Below are 19,611 nucleotides of genomic sequence, written 5' to 3' on the forward strand. Positions count from 1 at the left end.
TACCATCGTGCACGTGTTCCGAGTTTTGTTTGCGTGTAAATGATCCTCCAATGCACGAGTCCAGTAATGGCGATATGCAACCTCCACAACAGCAGATTAAATTTGGCTTTATTGGGGGCGCATTGGAGTCGAGCGACATAGTATGGGAAAGGTCGAAATCGTAAATTATAAACTCCGAGGCGTGTTGCATCACCATTGGAAAATGAGCATACCTACCCGTCAAAAGTTACACTCCAGTGAGCCAATGGTCACAGAACAGGGCACCCACGACTCATGCCATACGACAAACTCGTACCAGTAAACGTTTGGGTGCGGCTTTTCCATATGCTGCATCGTACATTGAATCACTCGATCGCACATTTGGTCGACCTCAGCCTTCATCAGCGAGATCTCCCCGCATCATCATAGAAGAAGACAGAAGTAAGTGTGTATATAATGTCACTGAAATGGCCAATATGAGTAAGAGCTAATAGTTTTGATTGCTACATCAAAAATCTATGCAACATAGTGCATTGCATGCAACGAACAGCAGATCCGAAGGGAGTTTAACGTCCCTGCATGTTGTAGAGAAGCATCGTTTCAGGAACTTGTGCAATGCTAGGGCCCGTGGCCCGGGGCAATACCGAACGAGGAAACGTCTGTCTATGTGTCTCTCTGTCTCTCTGTATGTGTCTGTCCGACAATCTATCTATCTATCTATCTATCTATCTATCTATCTATCTATCTATCTATCTATCTATCTATCTATCTATCTATCTGTCTGTCTATCTATCTATCTATCTATCTATCTATCTATCTATCTATCTATCTATCTATCTATCTATCTATCTATCTATCTATCTATCTATCTATCTATCTATTATTCTAATAATCTATCTGTCTATCTTCATATATCATATATGAGTGTAGTGTTTGTATGTTTAAGATTAGTATATATTATCCGTAATCATGGTGAGATGTGGATGTTTATTTTATATATATATATATATATATATATATATATATATATATATATATATATATATATATATATATATATATATATATATATATATATATATACATTTGAGTTAAAGATACACAAAATGGATATATCTCAAAAAGCCGGACAGACAGACATATAGACTGGAGACACTGTGCGTGTAAGAATCTAGTATTAATAATCCATGTGTTCGACAGGCGTTTCTCCGTTCTGTTTGAAGCGTCCAAATGTTGTTATACGTTCCTAATGGCCACAAAAATTGGGCAGTTTTCATCGAGACATTTCCAGTACACTTAAAGTCCATTCTGTTAGCATTTGAGGACTATAAACGACGTTGTTGATGCAGTTTAAAGGTTTCCATTGTTGAATCGCAGCGAATCAAGATCTACTCAAAGTCAAGTGCGTAGGCGTGTACATAGGAAATGCCACCGTTCGTACCTAAAAAGGTGGTAATTTTGAGTTCGCAGTCGAACTATATTAAATGAGGTCGATTTCAGTCACTCGATGAAATTATCAGGTTCAAATCTTGGGACCTTTTTGGAAAATATCGACTATGTTTTCTCCCTGGCGCTGCCTTTTATTACACTTGTCATAAATATCGTATTGAATTTCATTCTTATCGTGTTGACGCATTTAATTAGTGTCTTATCTTGATGCAACCCTCTCTAGTGAAATGTAATCGAGTCTGGCAGGCTGACACTCTTAAATGTAGTCTTGATATTTTAACTCTGCATTGATGCGCCATTTGGAGTTAGTTTCCAGTTCAATTCATTAACAGGTAACACTACTGTGTGCTTTGCCATTCAGTCTATATTAACAGCAAACGAGCAATTGTGTTCACTAGTGTTCATGGAATCAGCAATATCGACAATATCGCCAAAAATTGTATGAATATGGTACCTGTACCTGTTGCGCTGCTTGATTTAAGTATTACAATAAGAGTGCTAGTAACAGTTATTACTCATTGACTTTCGAAAGTTTTTGTCAATCAGCCTATGCAAATGGACCGTGATTCGTTTCCACCGTGTTTCGGTTAAAATGATATATTCTGACGATTGGCTTCTGACTTCTATCACATATTACGGGGACAGTTATAGCCAAGGAGTACTGCCGAATTTCTCTGTTTTGCCACGTTGAAGTTTGTGTGGAAATATTTCAAACATGTATATACGAAGTATTTTCAGCGTTCAATATTTTTATCAATCAACTGATCATGTCTTTTTTGTGCGAATGAGAATGTAATCTTATTATTAAATGGATTTATTGAAACCCTTTCCTGACGATCCTGTAAAACAATTTAAAATTTCGCAAAACAAAATGTAAGTAAACATTACGTGCAGTAGACACAAGAATTTGCCAACATGTTTTACTGTGGTACTTGAACCTTGTAATTTTTGACGAGACTTTACGCAGGGATAATCAAACATATATATCAGGGACCATCCGCAAAATTTGGTACATTTGATCGAACAAATTTCCTAAAATTTGCCCATATTTGAAATTCTAACCATACCGTGTGTTAATTCCATGGCAGAAAATTAAATTTTCGGTTTTCACTCAAAAAATAAGAAGGTGCTAAACGTCATCTTCTCCATAAGCTTCAGAATGAGTTCTCACAAAAAACAGACCAGCAAAATTTTGTGTAAATTTGAGAGTATGAAAATGTCTCCCCAGTGGGTGTCCTGCTTGTGTTTATTTTCGGATAGGATTATGTTCTTAAGGCCAGCTTGTTTCACAGTTGTCAACATGGTAAAGTATATTATTCCATTGCGCGTTTCAGCAAATTGATCCACGACGAAGGGAAATAAACAAGTACTCGGTCTAGTTCAATTGAAAGTATCAGCTCTGACCTAGGAAAAACAAAAACTAGTCACGATGACGCATGGATGCTGCAGGCTTTACGGATCATTAAATATTTGAGAGGCCTGTCGTGGAAAAGGATGTTCTCAGTAAATTTCAGGAAAAGACAGACGTCAGCTTTTTTCTCGAATATGAAATGCTGGTTTCACCTCTCAAGATAATCCGTCCCGTCCCTCTTTGGAAAGTGGACAGTCAGCAATGCATATTTTCCATTCGGGGTAGTTTCATGTTTAATTTTCACGTAAAATAACCCCAATTGATATTTGTGATCATGGGAATATACAATAGTCACGGTCTTGGAAGCATCTAGGTCATAATCGGACAGTGATTACACAAACATTGACCATAATATCTTAATTGCCATATAAATAAAACATCTAAGGGTGCGAGGTAGTGAACCTCTCCAAATATTACCCGTACATATGTGTAGTTTGCCCTAATTAGCAAAGTGCTGTAATAAGGATGTGTAAAGTGAAATTAAAAAAATGTCAAAATTTATCGACTGCGCTTTATTTTTACGAATTAGTACATCAAGCAGGTGGGACCAGTGGTATCCAATTTTCATCAAAGTATTGTTATCAAGAAGGTCGTTACCTGTCATCGCTTGATACGTCAGTGACGCATCTGACCTTATAACACCACTTATGAGTTACTTTATTACGTCAATTATTCCAATTTGAGAGCATAAATATGTAATTGAATTATTTCATAACTCAGAACTTCCAGTGTCAACTGCATGTGCAAAAAAACTTGCGACTGTTAAAAAGCATCACTTAAGAGTTCACATTGATATGGTTGCTACGTTTAAGTCGTCGCCATAGAATGTCTGTACGCGATGCATATTTTTTTATCACTGTTCCTGAAAGTAAACGACACAAGCGGCACACTTGCGACCGCGAACTAGTGAAATCCGAATTGTTGGAAATGTTGAATCGTCTGTTCACGTTTTTTTAATTACTTGTGGCATGTGACTTTATTTTTTCCTTTAAGTTTGCACATTCTGTCGTGACAATTTGTAATCCACGTTCAGGTTTTCTTTGAGATTAGGAATTGAAATTTTATGGTCGAAGAGTGTGTATTACGTTTTATGAAAGCGACCCCTTTGTTGTTATTGATGAATGAGAACATTAAAGGGCAGACACGCTTGTCGTATAATCTCCCGGGAATTAAAGTAATGATTGGCGGTATTTGTGCTATGGCGGTCGACTTTTAAGAGCAATAACCGATATAACTCATCCTGTAACGAGATGATATTTTTTTACGATTTTCTCGTCTCTTTGAGACGCACCTCAAAGCGACCACTACGTCACTTATCGCATTTTTGCTACGGTTATGTCATATGGGAGTCACTGGGACTACACCCAGTCAATGAACTCAATTTATATTTAGTGACGGTTTCCCGTTGCGTACTTTTTTGCTTCCCAAATGAGCGCGAGGTTATTGGACGAATAGCAATGTATATCCTGGCCATATTTCAAAATAATGAAAAGACAGACGTCAACAATCAGAGTAAAAAGCAGCTTTGTGGTAGCTCTATTAAACCATTACCCCTGGCAAAAAATCTAACTTATCTATATTGTGGTTAGATATGAGTTTGTCATAATTGCCCCTTCAGGACAGTTTAATGAAGTTACTATTTAATAGCAAGCTTAGAAAGTAAGCATGACGCAGTAGTCTCATGCAGAGTTTCCTCTGTTGATTTGATAGCCTCCAAACCGTAGCGTCGTGTCTTAATTGAAAACGAAGTAATAAATGTTCGAATATCGTTATTTACGACACTACAAGATGATCATAATGACAATTCTATAACTGTACAGTATGTTTTCATCAGATCCCATGAATTTACGGTAGCACTAAACAACATCTGCTGCTGATAGTTCAGAACAACTGCCGCCTAGCCATGCAATAACAAAAGTGGAAAATGTTTTGAGATACTATACTTTACAACCGTTTTAACTACATTCTGCTGGAATACGTAGAACTTGGTTTCATTGTGTGAGTGTCTGGGATGGAAAAGATAGATATCTCTGAAATCGACACAGAAACCAACCCCACCCACAATGCACTACCAATAATTTAATTCAATTGAAAAGATGTGCGTTTATTGAGTGCGTGGAGACGGTGCACTTACAGTTGAGGTCAAACTCTAGTTTGGATAAGCATATATTCCTTTTTCATAACGAGATGACACCTGTTATGAAATGAACGCTTACGAATAGATATTCGAGACAGAGTCTAAAATACTCGTATGTCATCCCGATATGTAACAATTAACCCGATGAGCAACATCAACTCAATTTGTAACAACAAAGTACTCCATCGGTAACGTGAATCCCGGTATATAATTATGTCTAACACTATACCATAGACAGTGGAAGCACTTCACTATCTGTGTACTAACCATGGAATATATACAAGCCGCATTCAAGCCATATGATCAACCAAATACCGTACGCTTCTTATAAACCATATTTTCTCAAGTCGTTCTTCATAGAAAGCATGTTTATCAATGCATGGCCAGTGTTATTTCAAAACTTAAGTGCATTTATTTACGTGATGTTTGTTCTGTGATGAAAATAATTTTCCAGTCAGACTGGCTAAAGACTTTCATACTAACAACTCTACGGCATGTATTTTTATTGAAGCCGGGGTCGATTCACCTCTTTCGTTACCTTGTACTGTGCTTGAAAAAAACCTTCAAACTTTACAGCATATTCGTAGATAAATAGTGATAGAACGCGAGTGGCGTTACTTGAGGATAATTGCATCATGATAGTCTTGAAAGTCACGCGAAATCTACATGTTTACCTTTTTTATCTAATTTTAGCTTACAAAAACCTTTAATATATATATATATATATATATATATATATATATATATATATATTTATATATATATATATATATATATATATATATATATATATATATATATATATATATTCTACAAATAGTGATAATCAAGTGCTGTTTGTATCTCTTCCTTCTCTTTAAGTATTCCTAAGACTCTCAAAACTGCATTTTGCACCTCATGATGCAATTTACAAAAAAAGTTCAAATCGTGTTAGTACACGATCCATGTACTCGCATGAACAAAAGCGCTCTTGCTGATCTAAATGATTTTTTCTGTCAGCTCACGCCATGTTTTTCATCCTTTGTCTGAATGTTTGTTTTCGCACCCATTCATTGTCAAGCAAAAGGCTTTTTCTCCTCTTTGATAATATACGCTCTATTCATCATCACAAAGTCGGCTTTATTTACAATGTCGAACTATTGAATTCTGTGACCAAAATATTTCTTCTACTCTCGCTAACATGCATTTTATGGACCGTGATATTAAAGCTTATGGTAAATTATTTTACACAGACCAAAGATATAAAAATAATAGCTAGTGGTTCTATTTTTTATCAATATGCAATATTACAAAAAGTAGAGAATTCAGATCCCTACAACTATACGTACGGTGCCTGTATCATACTACAGAAGTTATCTTTGAAAAAATAGGAGCTAGCTCTTCGTGCCCGGATTCTCCACCAAACATTATAGTTCACAGTCTGTCATCGGGGAATAGCCAGCGAGAGATTGTTGGGATACAGAAACTGTGTTGTATATTACATTAGTATAATATTCAAAGATAACACTGTTTATTTCTCATGCCTAGATGTTACATTATACACATATTGACTGGCTATGAGGGCAACAGCATACGTCTGTACCCCGAGGGACTGTGAGTCACCCGCAAAAACAGACTGTTTCCCGAGGCCGTAGGCCGAGGGAAACAGTCTGTTTTTGGGGGTGACTCACAGGCCCGAGGGGTTAAAGACGTATGCTGTTGCCCTCATGCCAGTCAATATGTGTTTTGTAACACACCTCATCCGTAGCCATGCATAAGAACGTACTATACACAAAACTTGTCGCATGTAGGTCTGTGATGTAATATGTTGGAGTGGTTCAGTAAGAAAAAGTTTTTCCTTAAAAAACCGCAATACTTCTGCAAAACGTTCAATTCACCTTTGATTATAGTTTTTGTCCTTATCGAGTCCTTGTTGGAAACCAAAGCATTCAATTCTTCTTCAGAAAGTAGGATAAACCAATAAATTTCTGGATTATCGTTTCGATCGGCCGCAGACGACATCTTTGTTTACATTCCGGTCCGCGTTCGCGTCAAATATCGTTTTTGACGTCAGCGGGCATCATTTTTCAGAACTGATGCCTGGCAGGCAACAGTTCAAACGAATGATGCCTGATGACGTCGTTTACGTGGATCAGCACAAAAAGAACGCATCCCACGTGACTATCAATTGGCGAATTAGAATACAGACTGCGGATGAGGTGTGTTACAATTTGTCATGTTTCCCCCTTCTTCGCCTGTATTCATAAACGTACGTCTTATATACAATGGTGTTTGCACACAATAGAGTGTAAAATCGCCATATCAACCCCTGTACACGTGGATATCGTGCGTGATCAGACCCTTTCACGATATCAAGCCAATATTGTTTATAACTCTTTTAATAAGTGAAAGGTAAAATGTGAACGACCAGCTGACGAGTAACATAATAATTGCAAAGTTGACAGTCATATTGGCCACACGTCAAAGTGATTGACCCCTGTAATACAATAATATGCTGATGTCCTCGACAAAATATGTCATGGTACATTACTGGCACAATTTGCTGTCGTGGTGTTTTGTTGAGAATATTTCCAATAGGTACATGAATAAACTTTTTGTGTTACACGATCTTCATAGGATGTTTCTGTTTAAGGGTCTTGAAAGCATCCGCTCTGATGATCACATTAATCGATGCCATGCATATTTATTACATCTACTTACGTAAAGTGTCTTTCCGTCAGTCTGAAAAGACTAATAACAATTATCTATGAGTTCATAGTACGTCTTATATCTGTTTAAGTCGAAATCATTCCTTCCGATCTTAATTGTTTTAGTCGTAAGCGCGTCTTTGCGATTTTATGTACAGTGTAACGCCCGGATACGAGGGCTCTTGTTGGATATAAAGTTCGCCCCTTACAACAAAATGCCACGGTTGAGGGCTGATACTCGTCATTGTATTGCAGTCGGACTTTGCATACCTTAGGAGTCCGATACTGGGTTTTATGAGACTTAAAAGATATCATCTTAACGGCATATATTTAACATAAGATTTTTGACTCAATCGTCTCTATTGTCAATTTAGTATTTTTAGGATCTTCTGAAAACATTTATTATGAAGTTAGTCTTCCTATACAGTGGACCATACAGAGAAATCTTAGTTTGCTGCTGGGTAAAAAAGTGCCACTATCTGCTGTTAATGAGAGAGGAACGATCAATCAATGGTAAAATTCCCATATTTTTGTCTCATTGAGACGGAAGTTTCTTTATGAAGTTTATGACAAAATAATTTAGCTGTTTGCCTATGGACCATGTAACATATACACAAAAGGAAAAGCCATTGAGCTCATATCTTTGACGGTCGAGATGCCAGTGTGGGTTTTTAATGGTATCAAATCAATGCATATTGGTCTTAAATAGGTTGCCATTACCATGACAATCAGCAACAAAGTTGGTTACATGGTGATTTATTTGCCTTTATTTAGGTAAACTGACCGGCATTGTGATAATTTTTCGTCCCATCTGAATGCGTATTATCAAAAGCAGTAACTGTTATAATACAGCCAATTTGTTGTTTGAAAGCCGCGTTTTTGAATGATTACAAACAGAAACAAAGTGCGACGTCACCTGATCGACAGATAGACAGGCAGAAAGACAATCAGAGGCAGAAAGAGCCTCGAAGAGAGAAGGGCATATACAGATGTGGTAGATAGAGGAAGGGTCAGAAGGATCGAGAGGGAGAGGATGGAGGGAGGGAGGAAAGACTGGCAGACAGACATAAAGAGATATAAAGATTGAGTAAGAGAGCGATAGAAACACAGAGAGGAAAGGCAGACAGACAGGTACAGAGAGGGACAAAGAGACATTCACAGTTCATCTTGGCAGAGATCTAGCTTCGCTAGCTAAAATTCTGTTCTTGTCAAGTTTATTCTTACAATCCAGCGTAAGTAAATACACCATTAGGCAGGAAGTAGAACGGTTGTATCTTTGAATGGTTGGTGTACATGTCACAGATTAGGCACATAACATTTAATTATTTAACGGTTGAAATTACAGTAGATGGAAGCACTCCTATAACGAGCAACCCATATGACAAAACATTAACGAAGCTCCCGATGTAGTTCAAGGCCGCACTTGACGTCAGTGGCATTAACGCAAAAAGATGAATGCGAACCAAATCTTCGTGTACTCACAAGGAGAAGAAACATAACGATTGTCATAGATGCAATATCTGCGATGAATGTGTTGGAGTACCTTGAGAAAATGGCTTCCATTCTTTAGCTTCTGTCGTATATCGTATGTAGGATCTAAATTTATGACGATGTTGGTACCAGTAGAATACAAAATATTCAATTAGTGTTGACGCGAGTCTCGTAAAATTTGTATTTTTTATCCCGAAAGCAAAGGCAAAAGAGTAACCTTAGTCAGTCATTAGTGGTTTGTAATTATTTTCTTCGGATCACGTGACGATTTGGGGGAATCTGAGAACATCAGATACATGCATGCTGAAGATTTGAAAGGACTGTGATCTGCGTTCGATGCTATCTTTTTCTTTATCTGTGGGCGTTCCGGTCGAAGTTTATCGACGTGACACTTTTACATGCGCCGGCCGCATTATTCACAACGTCTAGGATATTCTTAAATATTAGAAGTAAGACTAAATATCTAATAAGCGGACGGACGAACAAGAGCGCTGCAAGGGTTTTTCGTCGTCCAAATGATACTTAAGGATGAGATTAAAGATAGCGAATCTAATTTGAATTTGATCGAAATCTCTGCAACTTATGAGATAATTACATGGTTATTCCAATCCTCCAGTATGCGTTTCTGAAAAGGTTTGAAGTTTAACCGATATGAAGTCCTTTTTCCAACACAGAGCTCAAACTTTGTGATTGTATTCAGTATACGCTTGTAAGTGCAATAATTTAGCGGTGACAAGTGTAAATACTGAGCCGCAGAAACTATTCTCTATCTCGAAGGCAAACAAAGCTTTACTCTTTCAGGTAAAAAGTCTAATGTTTTAACGGAACTGTATTACTACATGCATAGTTCTGTGACGTTGGCACTAACAATAATAACACAGGCGTAAAATGGATACCAAATCATCCGTCACGCGAGATTGCCAAAGGGATCTTCTGTATATACCAGGCATACAAAGAGACGGATATACTTGACGTTGGGTATAGCGAAGATAGCACGGTTTATTATGGACAACTTCGGCCTGCCTCCGTCTTTTTGAGATATTACCATTCACGATATGTTATGAATGGGTTTCTTGGCTTGACAACAAGTATAATTTTGTATCACTTTGTTGAAATAAATTTACTGACCTAACAGATGTTGACGCGTCGAAATGTAAAACGATCATACGCTTACTTAAAATTAGAAAAGACGTAATTCTGTATTTTCAAAGAGCCCGATGTCATCATAGTAAATCTTTGAATTTATCATCAATATAATTTATCAACCCATTGTCGTATTAACGAAATCGTGTTCATGTATAGGTCAAAGGTCAGTTACCTTTCAATTGAACTCTTCAAATTGTCAGCATCGCAATGTGCAGGTATTTGAAGTGTCATTCTACCCACTTAATCATCTGTTTTCATTCAGGCGTTGAATTTAGGGTGACGGTAACATCATAGTTGCCTCTGTATCACCCCGATATGTAATACTCCCTAATAAGTAATAACACTTAACCCAATATGTAATACAAACCCAGTATGTAATAGCAATCAACCCAATATGTAATGTTACCTCAATATGTAATAACACTTAACTCAATATATAATACTCACCCAATATGTAATAACACTTAAACCAATATGTAATACTAACCGTATATGTAATAACACTTAACCCAATATGTAATACTAACCCAATATGTAATAACACTTAACCCAGTATGTAATAAACCCTGTATGTAATAACACTTACCCTATATGTAATACACTTAACCCAAAATTGGATATGTAAAACTGACCCAATATGTAATAAAACTTTAACACTTAACCTCTTGTGCATCATGAAACGTGATATCCACTTGCCGGGCTGAAAAAAATCCGCTCCTGGTGACACGAAGCAATCCGTCTTTAGTATCGTTCACTGATAGTCACCCAGTTTGATGGACAATGCAATCAAATTACTTCAGCAATGTACAATAATGGTCCCCTAATCTGGACGCGCCGTCTTGCGTAGATCACGGCGATCGATGTGCCTCCCGTTGTCGATTTCATTAATTTTCCAAACTTCAACGCGATACTCCAAGGAGTATGTACTATTACTCTTAACGTTCAGTTGCATGCAATAAATTTCATACTGTGTGTCTGATGGAGCAACTGGTAAAGGATGTGAATACTTCGAAAGAGACCATTCTGTTTCCTGCGAAATAACTTTTAGTTTGCAGCATTAAAGCCTAAGTTACCGTTACTAATTACAGTGATGTTTTCTTGCATGGATTTTGTGTCTCATTCTTTAAATATGAAGTAAATGTACAGTCGCAAACAGACAAACTGAAAACGACAGTAAAAACACAATTCTCTCTACAAAACAGCCTTTGACGTAGATGTTACCATGGCAATTCAGAATAGGACAGCAAGGCACGCCGTTTGAGATTTCCCTTTAAAGACTAGTGACAACGTTAATCATATCAAAATATTCATTGTGCGGATGCACCGTGATACGGTTATCATACCATCTAGACAATCTCTTACAAAGGCGTAAATCATTCGTACTAGTGCCAGATTCGCACGGGAAAACAACTTCAAATCATATAAATAGAACGATGCCGGCGGCGCATTGCACTCTCGCGTGAAAGGACGCGAATACACGATCCGATAAAGAAGATGACAGGTGGAATATGACGATGGTGGACCACAGTGCTCCAGGTAAAAAACCATGGGCCTAGGGTCTGTTGTGAACAGGACATCGCACACAGCATTACGAAGGGTTGAGCCTAATTCTAATTACAGTGGCACGAGGATATTAAACGTCGCTAAAATGGATGTGGATTGACTGGTGGGCCTACGGGTACATTATCTTTCCATGTTATGCATTCTCGTTGGCAGAAAAGCTTCGAAATTAATTGAGTGATTCCCTGTCAATGTTTGACTTTCTGGCCCTCTCAAATATTAACCCATCCATTGTAATTGTTTTCATGTTGCTATCTCAACCAAATATCTCATGCCATAACAGCGTCGTTTGATTTTATCAAACGCTTAACACACTGAATTTCTTGTTCGCCACAGCTCACTTGAGAGCACCGATATGTGTGCGAAAAAAAAGCTGAGAGCGTGACGCTCTTTCCGCATCTTTGTTTACGTCAAGGGTAATGCCTCAATTTCCATGGCAACGTCACTCGTCAGATTCCCCCCTCCCCCCGTCACTCAAATTCTGCAAGATCGATGCAAAAACTCCAGTAACGTAAGCTGGGGCTTGTTACAAACATCAGCATGAATGACACAGATATTTACTATACTAGGAGACTTAAGTGACATTTTAAACGTCACTATGGAAAATACACAGACGTTTGTTACTATGGTAATGCTTTGTAACCACATAAGCCGTGACACATTGTAAGCTCATATACCACTCTGAAAAAATTACCTGTAATTTTTGTCGTCACGTGCACATACTTGTATTTCTAAATGGTTGATAAACGCTGTATCTTGATCAACAGACGGCCATAAAAATTTTACCTCACGATTCTCGATTACCAAGAGACTGGGCGCCTAGAGAATTCTAATTATCATTGTAATAAGACGATTGCTTCGTAATCCTTTGAAGTTTGCAAAGGCCCATACATTATCATTTTCTGTCGTAAGTAGGTACCTTCAGTACCTTGACGACTTCGCGCTCGCGTTTGTGCAAGTTAAGAGTAAGGACATAAAAGATTGGGATGGGGGATCCGCTGGATGAATGATGGCGACCGGTACCGGGGACAGAAAGGCCAGTCCTAGCGCCCTCGATTTCAAATTTAGTCCGAGGCACTAGAAATTCGTGGATGCTGTTCACATTTATGGGTCACATCAGTTTGTCATGTTCCATGTTCCAGGGCCTTACCTTTCACCATAGTTAATCTCCATTTTGCGGCCCAGCAACTCATTTGCGTGTACCTGTTCTATTAACTTAGGGACGGCCTATTATCTTCGAAGGAGTGGTCGGACTGACAATCGGCATTTGTTAAGATTCGATACAATTGGTTTTGAGGAGGCGTACATAATTTCCATAAAATTTTCATATATTTGCTTTTAGGGAATGTTGATATGTTTTGTAAAAGCGGCAGCTCTGATTTTTGTCGAAAGGTTTTCACTCTGAATTATTTTCCATTATTACCCCTCCCCCAATAGCTAATGGTCCATCCTTCATAACATCTCGTTCATTACTGCAATTGCTTGGGCAAACGCGTTCTGATGACTCGACCGTCATCAAGAATGCAAACTTCTCGCGCGATTTTAGCCTCTCGTCAATCATGCACATTAGACGGCCAGAGGCGCTAATCTTAAGTATGCCATCGCACATATATATCCGTTGTTCTGTTCAAAGTCGTTTGTAAAAAAAGGACAAAAACAAAGACAAGAGCAAATGAAAATATTACGTGGTATTGCGTGACTTTTTAATCAAACTATTCCATAGGGTATAGAATGTCGACCCCTGCCCATTTTTCCTTTACGGATGATTTGCGCAGATTTGCAACAGCAATTGCCTCGTCGGTCGTTAGGAAGAATTAGGAATATCTTATTGGGCGATATGATTTGGCAATTCATCTTCTCAATGATGATGCCCTTGGCGAATCTACGTAATTTTGATTTATCTCTTACATCGAACGATAAATAGCGCTCGTTCAGCGCGAGCAGATCAGCTTGCCAACGTTTTGTGAATTTATCCAGACGATGACGGTCAAGTTACCCCATGTTACGCCAAAGAGCTCCGCAGCATCAATACAACTCTCCTCGGCTAGTGGGTGCGTTTGTTCCCTGCGCGTCATTCATTGTCAACGTCATTATCGATACGACACGCGCTCCAGTATAGAGCTGGGCTGTCTTCTGTCAGTGCGTAGTTTCCGCGGTGTTTTTAAATCAGATGTTGGGGGCTGCAGCTTTTGATTCACTGAGTCGGCGCGAGCGCGGGGTTGAAAATCGCAAGTACAGAAAATGAAAGCCCGAGGCATCTGTGTCTTAAAATAGTAACATGAAGCTTAGATCAGAATACAGACCCCCCCCCCCCTCCTCATATCATTTTGTCCGGTTATCCGTTATTTCCACTCTGTTTGAAACGGACTGAAGATTGATAGCGAGCTGAAACATCCAAAAGAGACACTGATAATTCCCCTGTAACTATATCATTTATGGATATTGCCTATCATATTGTATTGAAATCCCGGCTATTACAGATAGTCTGTGCCCACAAAGTGAATCAATTTCCGATTCTCTTGCTTTGCCCAGACGCTGGCTAGTAAATGCACTTTCCATTTACGACCATTCAACAGAAACAGATCCATAACTGCATGGCCACTTTATTTTGCGCCATTATCGAGATTACAGTGTATTTGCCACGCACATAATTACATACGATTGAATGTCGATTTCGCGAGATTGTAAATATGATGTAATAAGAGATATGAAAATAGGCAAATCGCTTATCGCAATAAAGAATCTAGAATAATTTCAATCGCTCCTTTTTTTATTGCGGGGACGAACATCAATTCGTATAGATATCACATGCACTGCCGAAAAACGAGTAATATGTAATTATAGACAACAGATATGCCCAACCAGAAACCAATTGAAAGTGAACCACGCAGAACAATATGAGTATGTGATCCGGTTTAAGCATAGCTTGTGGCGACAGACTATTTCTGTGCAACCGAAAATAAAATGAAATTGTCAGCAGGATCTCTTTTGTGTATAGTGATCGAATCACTCTCAGTCTTTTGTATGTATAGTTAGTGTCTCCGCCCGGAGGAGAAAATACATCGAAACGTCTGCTGCAATTTTTTATCCAACAATCGGATTCTGTGTCTACATTTTTTGTTTTGTCTGCCTTTATTGTGTTCCGTCCTCGAACAGCCTAAGCACTATACCATGGGAGGGTTGTTCGTTATATTCGCACCCTTTGTGCTCCATAAGGTGACGCAATTTCCGATCAACTCATGTACCCACCATGGCGCGCAACTTTACCATGCTTACAATGAATCTGGACATCCTGTGGCTCATGCTTCTATATTTAGCTATTAGACGACCTATCTCTACTAAATGCGGGGGGGGGGGGGTGGAGATACACCCTCAGCATGAGTCTCGAAAACTGTCTGTCGAAATTCGTGTCTTTACTCCCGATCAATTCGTGTCCTGTATACAGTCCTACGCGTGGATGCCGGAAAATAAAATACTGTCAAACTAAACTTAACAAATAGCAAAAATATAAGACACGGTTTTGTTGCATGTGATTAAGGTTGTTTTGCGCAAAAGAGAAATTTGTGAGAGAGCATTTTTATCGCTTATATTTGAATTTGTCTAATTTCCTTAATCTTAGGCCAAAAAAGATCGTTTCTGGTCACCGCGCGTCATTTCAGAACCTGCACGTCATGTCTTTTCTTCTTCTTTTTTTTGGGAGGGGAGGGGTTACATACTCATCAGTACAACTATCCTCGATATCCCTGTTTGCATGTCCAAAAATGCTAAACAGAAAACTGAAGTATTATGCAGCCAGTGATAAAAGACAATAACTCTTGCATCAATAGTGTCAAACCAGCGGGGGGGGGAAGAAAAAAGGAAAACCGCGTCGCCGCATCCCTTTTGCTTAATATCAAGGACCAGAAACAGTTTTTGGCCTTATATAACTGACTCAAAGATCAAAACCTGACTTAGTAATAACAACAAAAAGTTTAATTTAACAAGCAAAACTGTAACATTCACTGACGGAAATAAAAAGGCATAACAAATTCAGAGAGAGTAATCCCTGCTTTGAATATTATGATACCTGTGGCATTAAGAGGTCATTTGGATATCATGACATCGCGTCAAAGCCTTTGCTGTTTTTAAAAATATATCGAAGAAAAAATGTGGTTATTGAAATAATAGTAGCCCCTCAAGACGGCAGTAGAGAAGCTGTGAACTTAACCTTTTTATTTTTGAGTTGAGTTCTACGGCCCAAGGAAAACGAGCAACTTGCAAAAGTTTTTTCCCCTCATGTTTTAGGACTTTTACGACTAAATGGTGTACGTAGACGTTTTGGGTCATCTAAAATGTCCATTTTTTGACCGCACATGAATCGACTACTGTGATAAAAAGCATTTTTCTCACGATGTTTGAGGAATGTGATATACAAAACTTTCCTATGCATCAAAACTCTATATTCACTGCATTTGAATGCAAGTGAACAGGACTAGACAAGTACGTGGAAGTAGTATAGCCAAGAAGTGATGATGTCACTGTATTAACTAATAACGTTAAAATAAAATTAACTTCCACTTTCTTCGAACCACTTTCACAATTTTTTACTGTCATCACTTTTTGGCTATACCACTTCTACATAGTTGCCCAGGACTATGTAAATCATTTTCTATTTTGACATCTGTTAAACTCCTGGCCTAACGGTATTTCAGGTGGTTTGAAATAACGGGTATGACCGGACTGTGTTCGAATCCGTACTCAAGAGAAAAGCATTCACAAACGATGCAGAGAAATGTCAGAAAACCATGTTTGTATTTATTTCCTCCACGACCTGTCATCGAAGCGGGTCAAAAGGCTACGAAACTTTATTTTTACGGTTGTTACAGTATAGACGACAGTAAACAGTTATGGTAACCCTTGTTTAAATTTATTTATACTACGTTCCTCGTTCCTGTAGGACTCGTGTGACCCGACCCTTTAAAGATTTCCAACTCAGAAAAAATAATCTTTACGTTGCCGCTTGGGATCTTTCCATCCCGTGCTACTTTCAAATTGCTTTCTGACGTCTTCCAGCGACTTGCCCTTTAAAAGATAATTCGGGACGACTGCAACCATCCCTGGGTCTCTGCTCTCTGTTAATTTATTAAGCAGGCGACCAGGTCTATTAAATAATCATGTGAAATTACAAAGACTATAACATGACATTTATCCAGTGGTCAATATAACAGGCTAGCTCGCGGGTATGATTCACAGACCAAGTAAAACAGGGATGCGTCGCAAAGGGTGCTGTGTGTCTCGTAATAGCGCAATTGCCGTGCCCAGGGGTGAATACCGGCACAGCCATGACTTAATTTCACTGGCGAGTACGTCTCATATTTTCTCAACAGAAGACCTTGACATTCATGGTGGCCTTCTATTTCTAAATTCCCTCTTTCAGTGTTAGTGTCGCTCCGATAGACAGATACATCGCGTCGGCATCAAACGACGTGTCACCGGGGTCAGTAGCGAGAGAAGTCTCGTTCGAAACCATTCATCGATTCATCGAGTCGATTGGTCTGCGTTGTGTGTAACGTGTACCCGTTTGTCATCGCCGGATACACATTCGTCTCTCTCGTCTCTCTGTGCTGATCGCCTATTCGTCATCGCCGGTATTTCGACGCTAAGACAGTTTTGACTCACTGAAAAAAAGATGTTTTGAGCCGTGATGCGTGAAAACTAGATTGATTTCTAAGCCATTAAAACCTGTGGGGAAAAAGTATACTAATTGACACAGGGCCCTGTCGAGGTCTGCCACGCGACGCACTTTTACAACATCCTTTATGTGTAAAGAACAGAATGGTGATTATGCCACCGAAAATCGTTGCCTTGGTTACTTTTCTGTTGGCTCTCACGAAGAAGCAAAATTGTCACTGCGATGCGGTTCAGCTCCCCGCGCCTCGGGCTTCATCCGATTTAAGTGATAGCATTCGGAGTCAAGCCGCTGTTGTAATTCTCGCTGATTTCCCGTGACAATTCCTTGATAAGCAATGTGAGGTACCCATACGAGACTGTATAGTAACTCCGCTATTCAGTCGTTTCGGTGGTAAGCTGCCCTGAAAGACGCCTGACTTATCCAGACGCCCAATTATAGTCGTTTGTGTATAGGTTTGAATCTTGAGAAGGAGCTCACGGTGTGCGGGTGAAATTGAAGTTCTGTGCGTCAAAATTTGCGAGTGTTTGTTTGGTGTGTCTCAAAAAAGAGGCGCCAATCACTTGAGTAAAATTTGATTAAATTATTGAAACTTCTCGCCCTATATTAATGCTGCACGATGTGGATTCAACGATTTCGGGCAAATTGCCCTAATATTTATGTTTCGAATCTGTGATGCAAAATATTTTCTAGCTTTTGAATTCTACCTCCAAAGATGTAACGGCCCTCCCCTAAGTTGACAGAGTTACTTAAGCAGACAAGAATTACATGTCTTGGCACGAAATCTGGTGTGTTCTACACTCTCTGCTGTCAAGTTGTCAGTTTAAAACAGAATGAGGCAATCTTACGTCAATCTAGTGAGTGCAGGAAAAATCTCCTAACCAGATTTTCTTGACCTTCCCACCAATTACTTGTAAAATAAAACTGATGAGACGACACTCTTGCCAGTATCTTCTTCTTCATGGCATACACCGGTCGATTCTGAAAAAAGCAGATTTTCATCGATTTGTAATCGCTCGCTCCTTATTGTCAGTCAGTCTCAACGAGTCTATAACTGCCTTCTCTGCATCGTGCTAGGATATGAATGTTCGCAGCTGTCACACGCTCCACTTTCCCCTTTTTGAGGGCTTTACCCTGTGCACGCTCATCAAGAGGGACGGGTCTTGCGTTTTGTCTCGCTCTGAGTACAGATTTGCATTATCTCCCCCGATTCATCCCGTGGTCTACACCGCATAGTTTGTGAAACACAAAATATCACAGCGAAGAATTAAGGGGAGAAACATTTTAATTTCGGGGAGGAGCAATTGGTGTGACAACACATTTTTCTGGTGACTTTTGGGACATTTTTTCCAACGTGATTGTCAAGCCCGAAGGAATGTAAAGACTTTCGGGACTTGTTTTCCAAAGAGATGGTCAAGCACGAACAGAAATTTCCCCTTCAAAGAGTCAGGGGAAACGCATTCCAGATCTTTATCTTCCATGAAGGGAAATCTGACATCGATGTGGCCGGGCGTTAACCCATCACCATTTCAAAATTTTGAGCGACGGAAAATTTAATGAGAGTGGAACATGAGCAATCAAGGGAATTGATAGTTACTGTTTCATCTGTCATAGCACTGCCTCACAGGAGACCGAGTGAACAATGGTTACCATAGAGAATCACGTGAGAATAGGTATATGAAACTGGCTTCTGAAAGCAGTGCACGCAGACTTTGGGGAAACAGTTGACAATGTGTTATTATCGTTGTTGTCTCTTAGAGGTGGATAAAATGTCATTATTTTAGTGCTAGCTCGGGTCATCAGGAAACAAAAAGAAGTCCTGGTCTTTGCCTCATCTGCAAATCGTCAGTCGTTTTGTGAACTGCCAAACGATTCTTAAACCAGCGAAAATTATAAATCTAATATGTTATATACTTCCCTATACTATACTGTACATGGTAATCATATTTACTTTCGAATGTCACATTTGAGCCTCATTATGTTAAGGAGTAAATTATTGTTACAAGCAATTTAGATAGGCGTCTGATATGATGTGTCATTATAGATGAACACCCTGCGAAATCATAATGTAAAAAAATGCCAC

At 39.0% G+C, this 19,611-nt stretch overlaps 1 protein-coding gene across 1 annotated transcript in view; it reads left to right on the forward strand.

The window, feature by feature from the left end:
• Positions 1-228: 228 nt before the first annotated feature.
• Positions 229-19,611, forward strand: part of LOC139149883 (muscarinic acetylcholine receptor M1-like) — a 173,555-nt gene continuing 154,172 nt past the window's right edge. Inside the window, exon 1 of the mRNA XM_070721889.1 lies at positions 229-420. The gene's annotated coding sequence lies outside the window, so the exon portion shown is untranslated. The remainder of the gene's footprint in view (positions 421-19,611) is intronic.

Source organism: Ptychodera flava, chromosome 14 (genome assembly GCF_041260155.1).
Source record: "Ptychodera flava strain L36383 chromosome 14, AS_Pfla_20210202, whole genome shotgun sequence".
NCBI lineage: Eukaryota > Metazoa > Hemichordata > Enteropneusta > Ptychoderidae > Ptychodera > Ptychodera flava.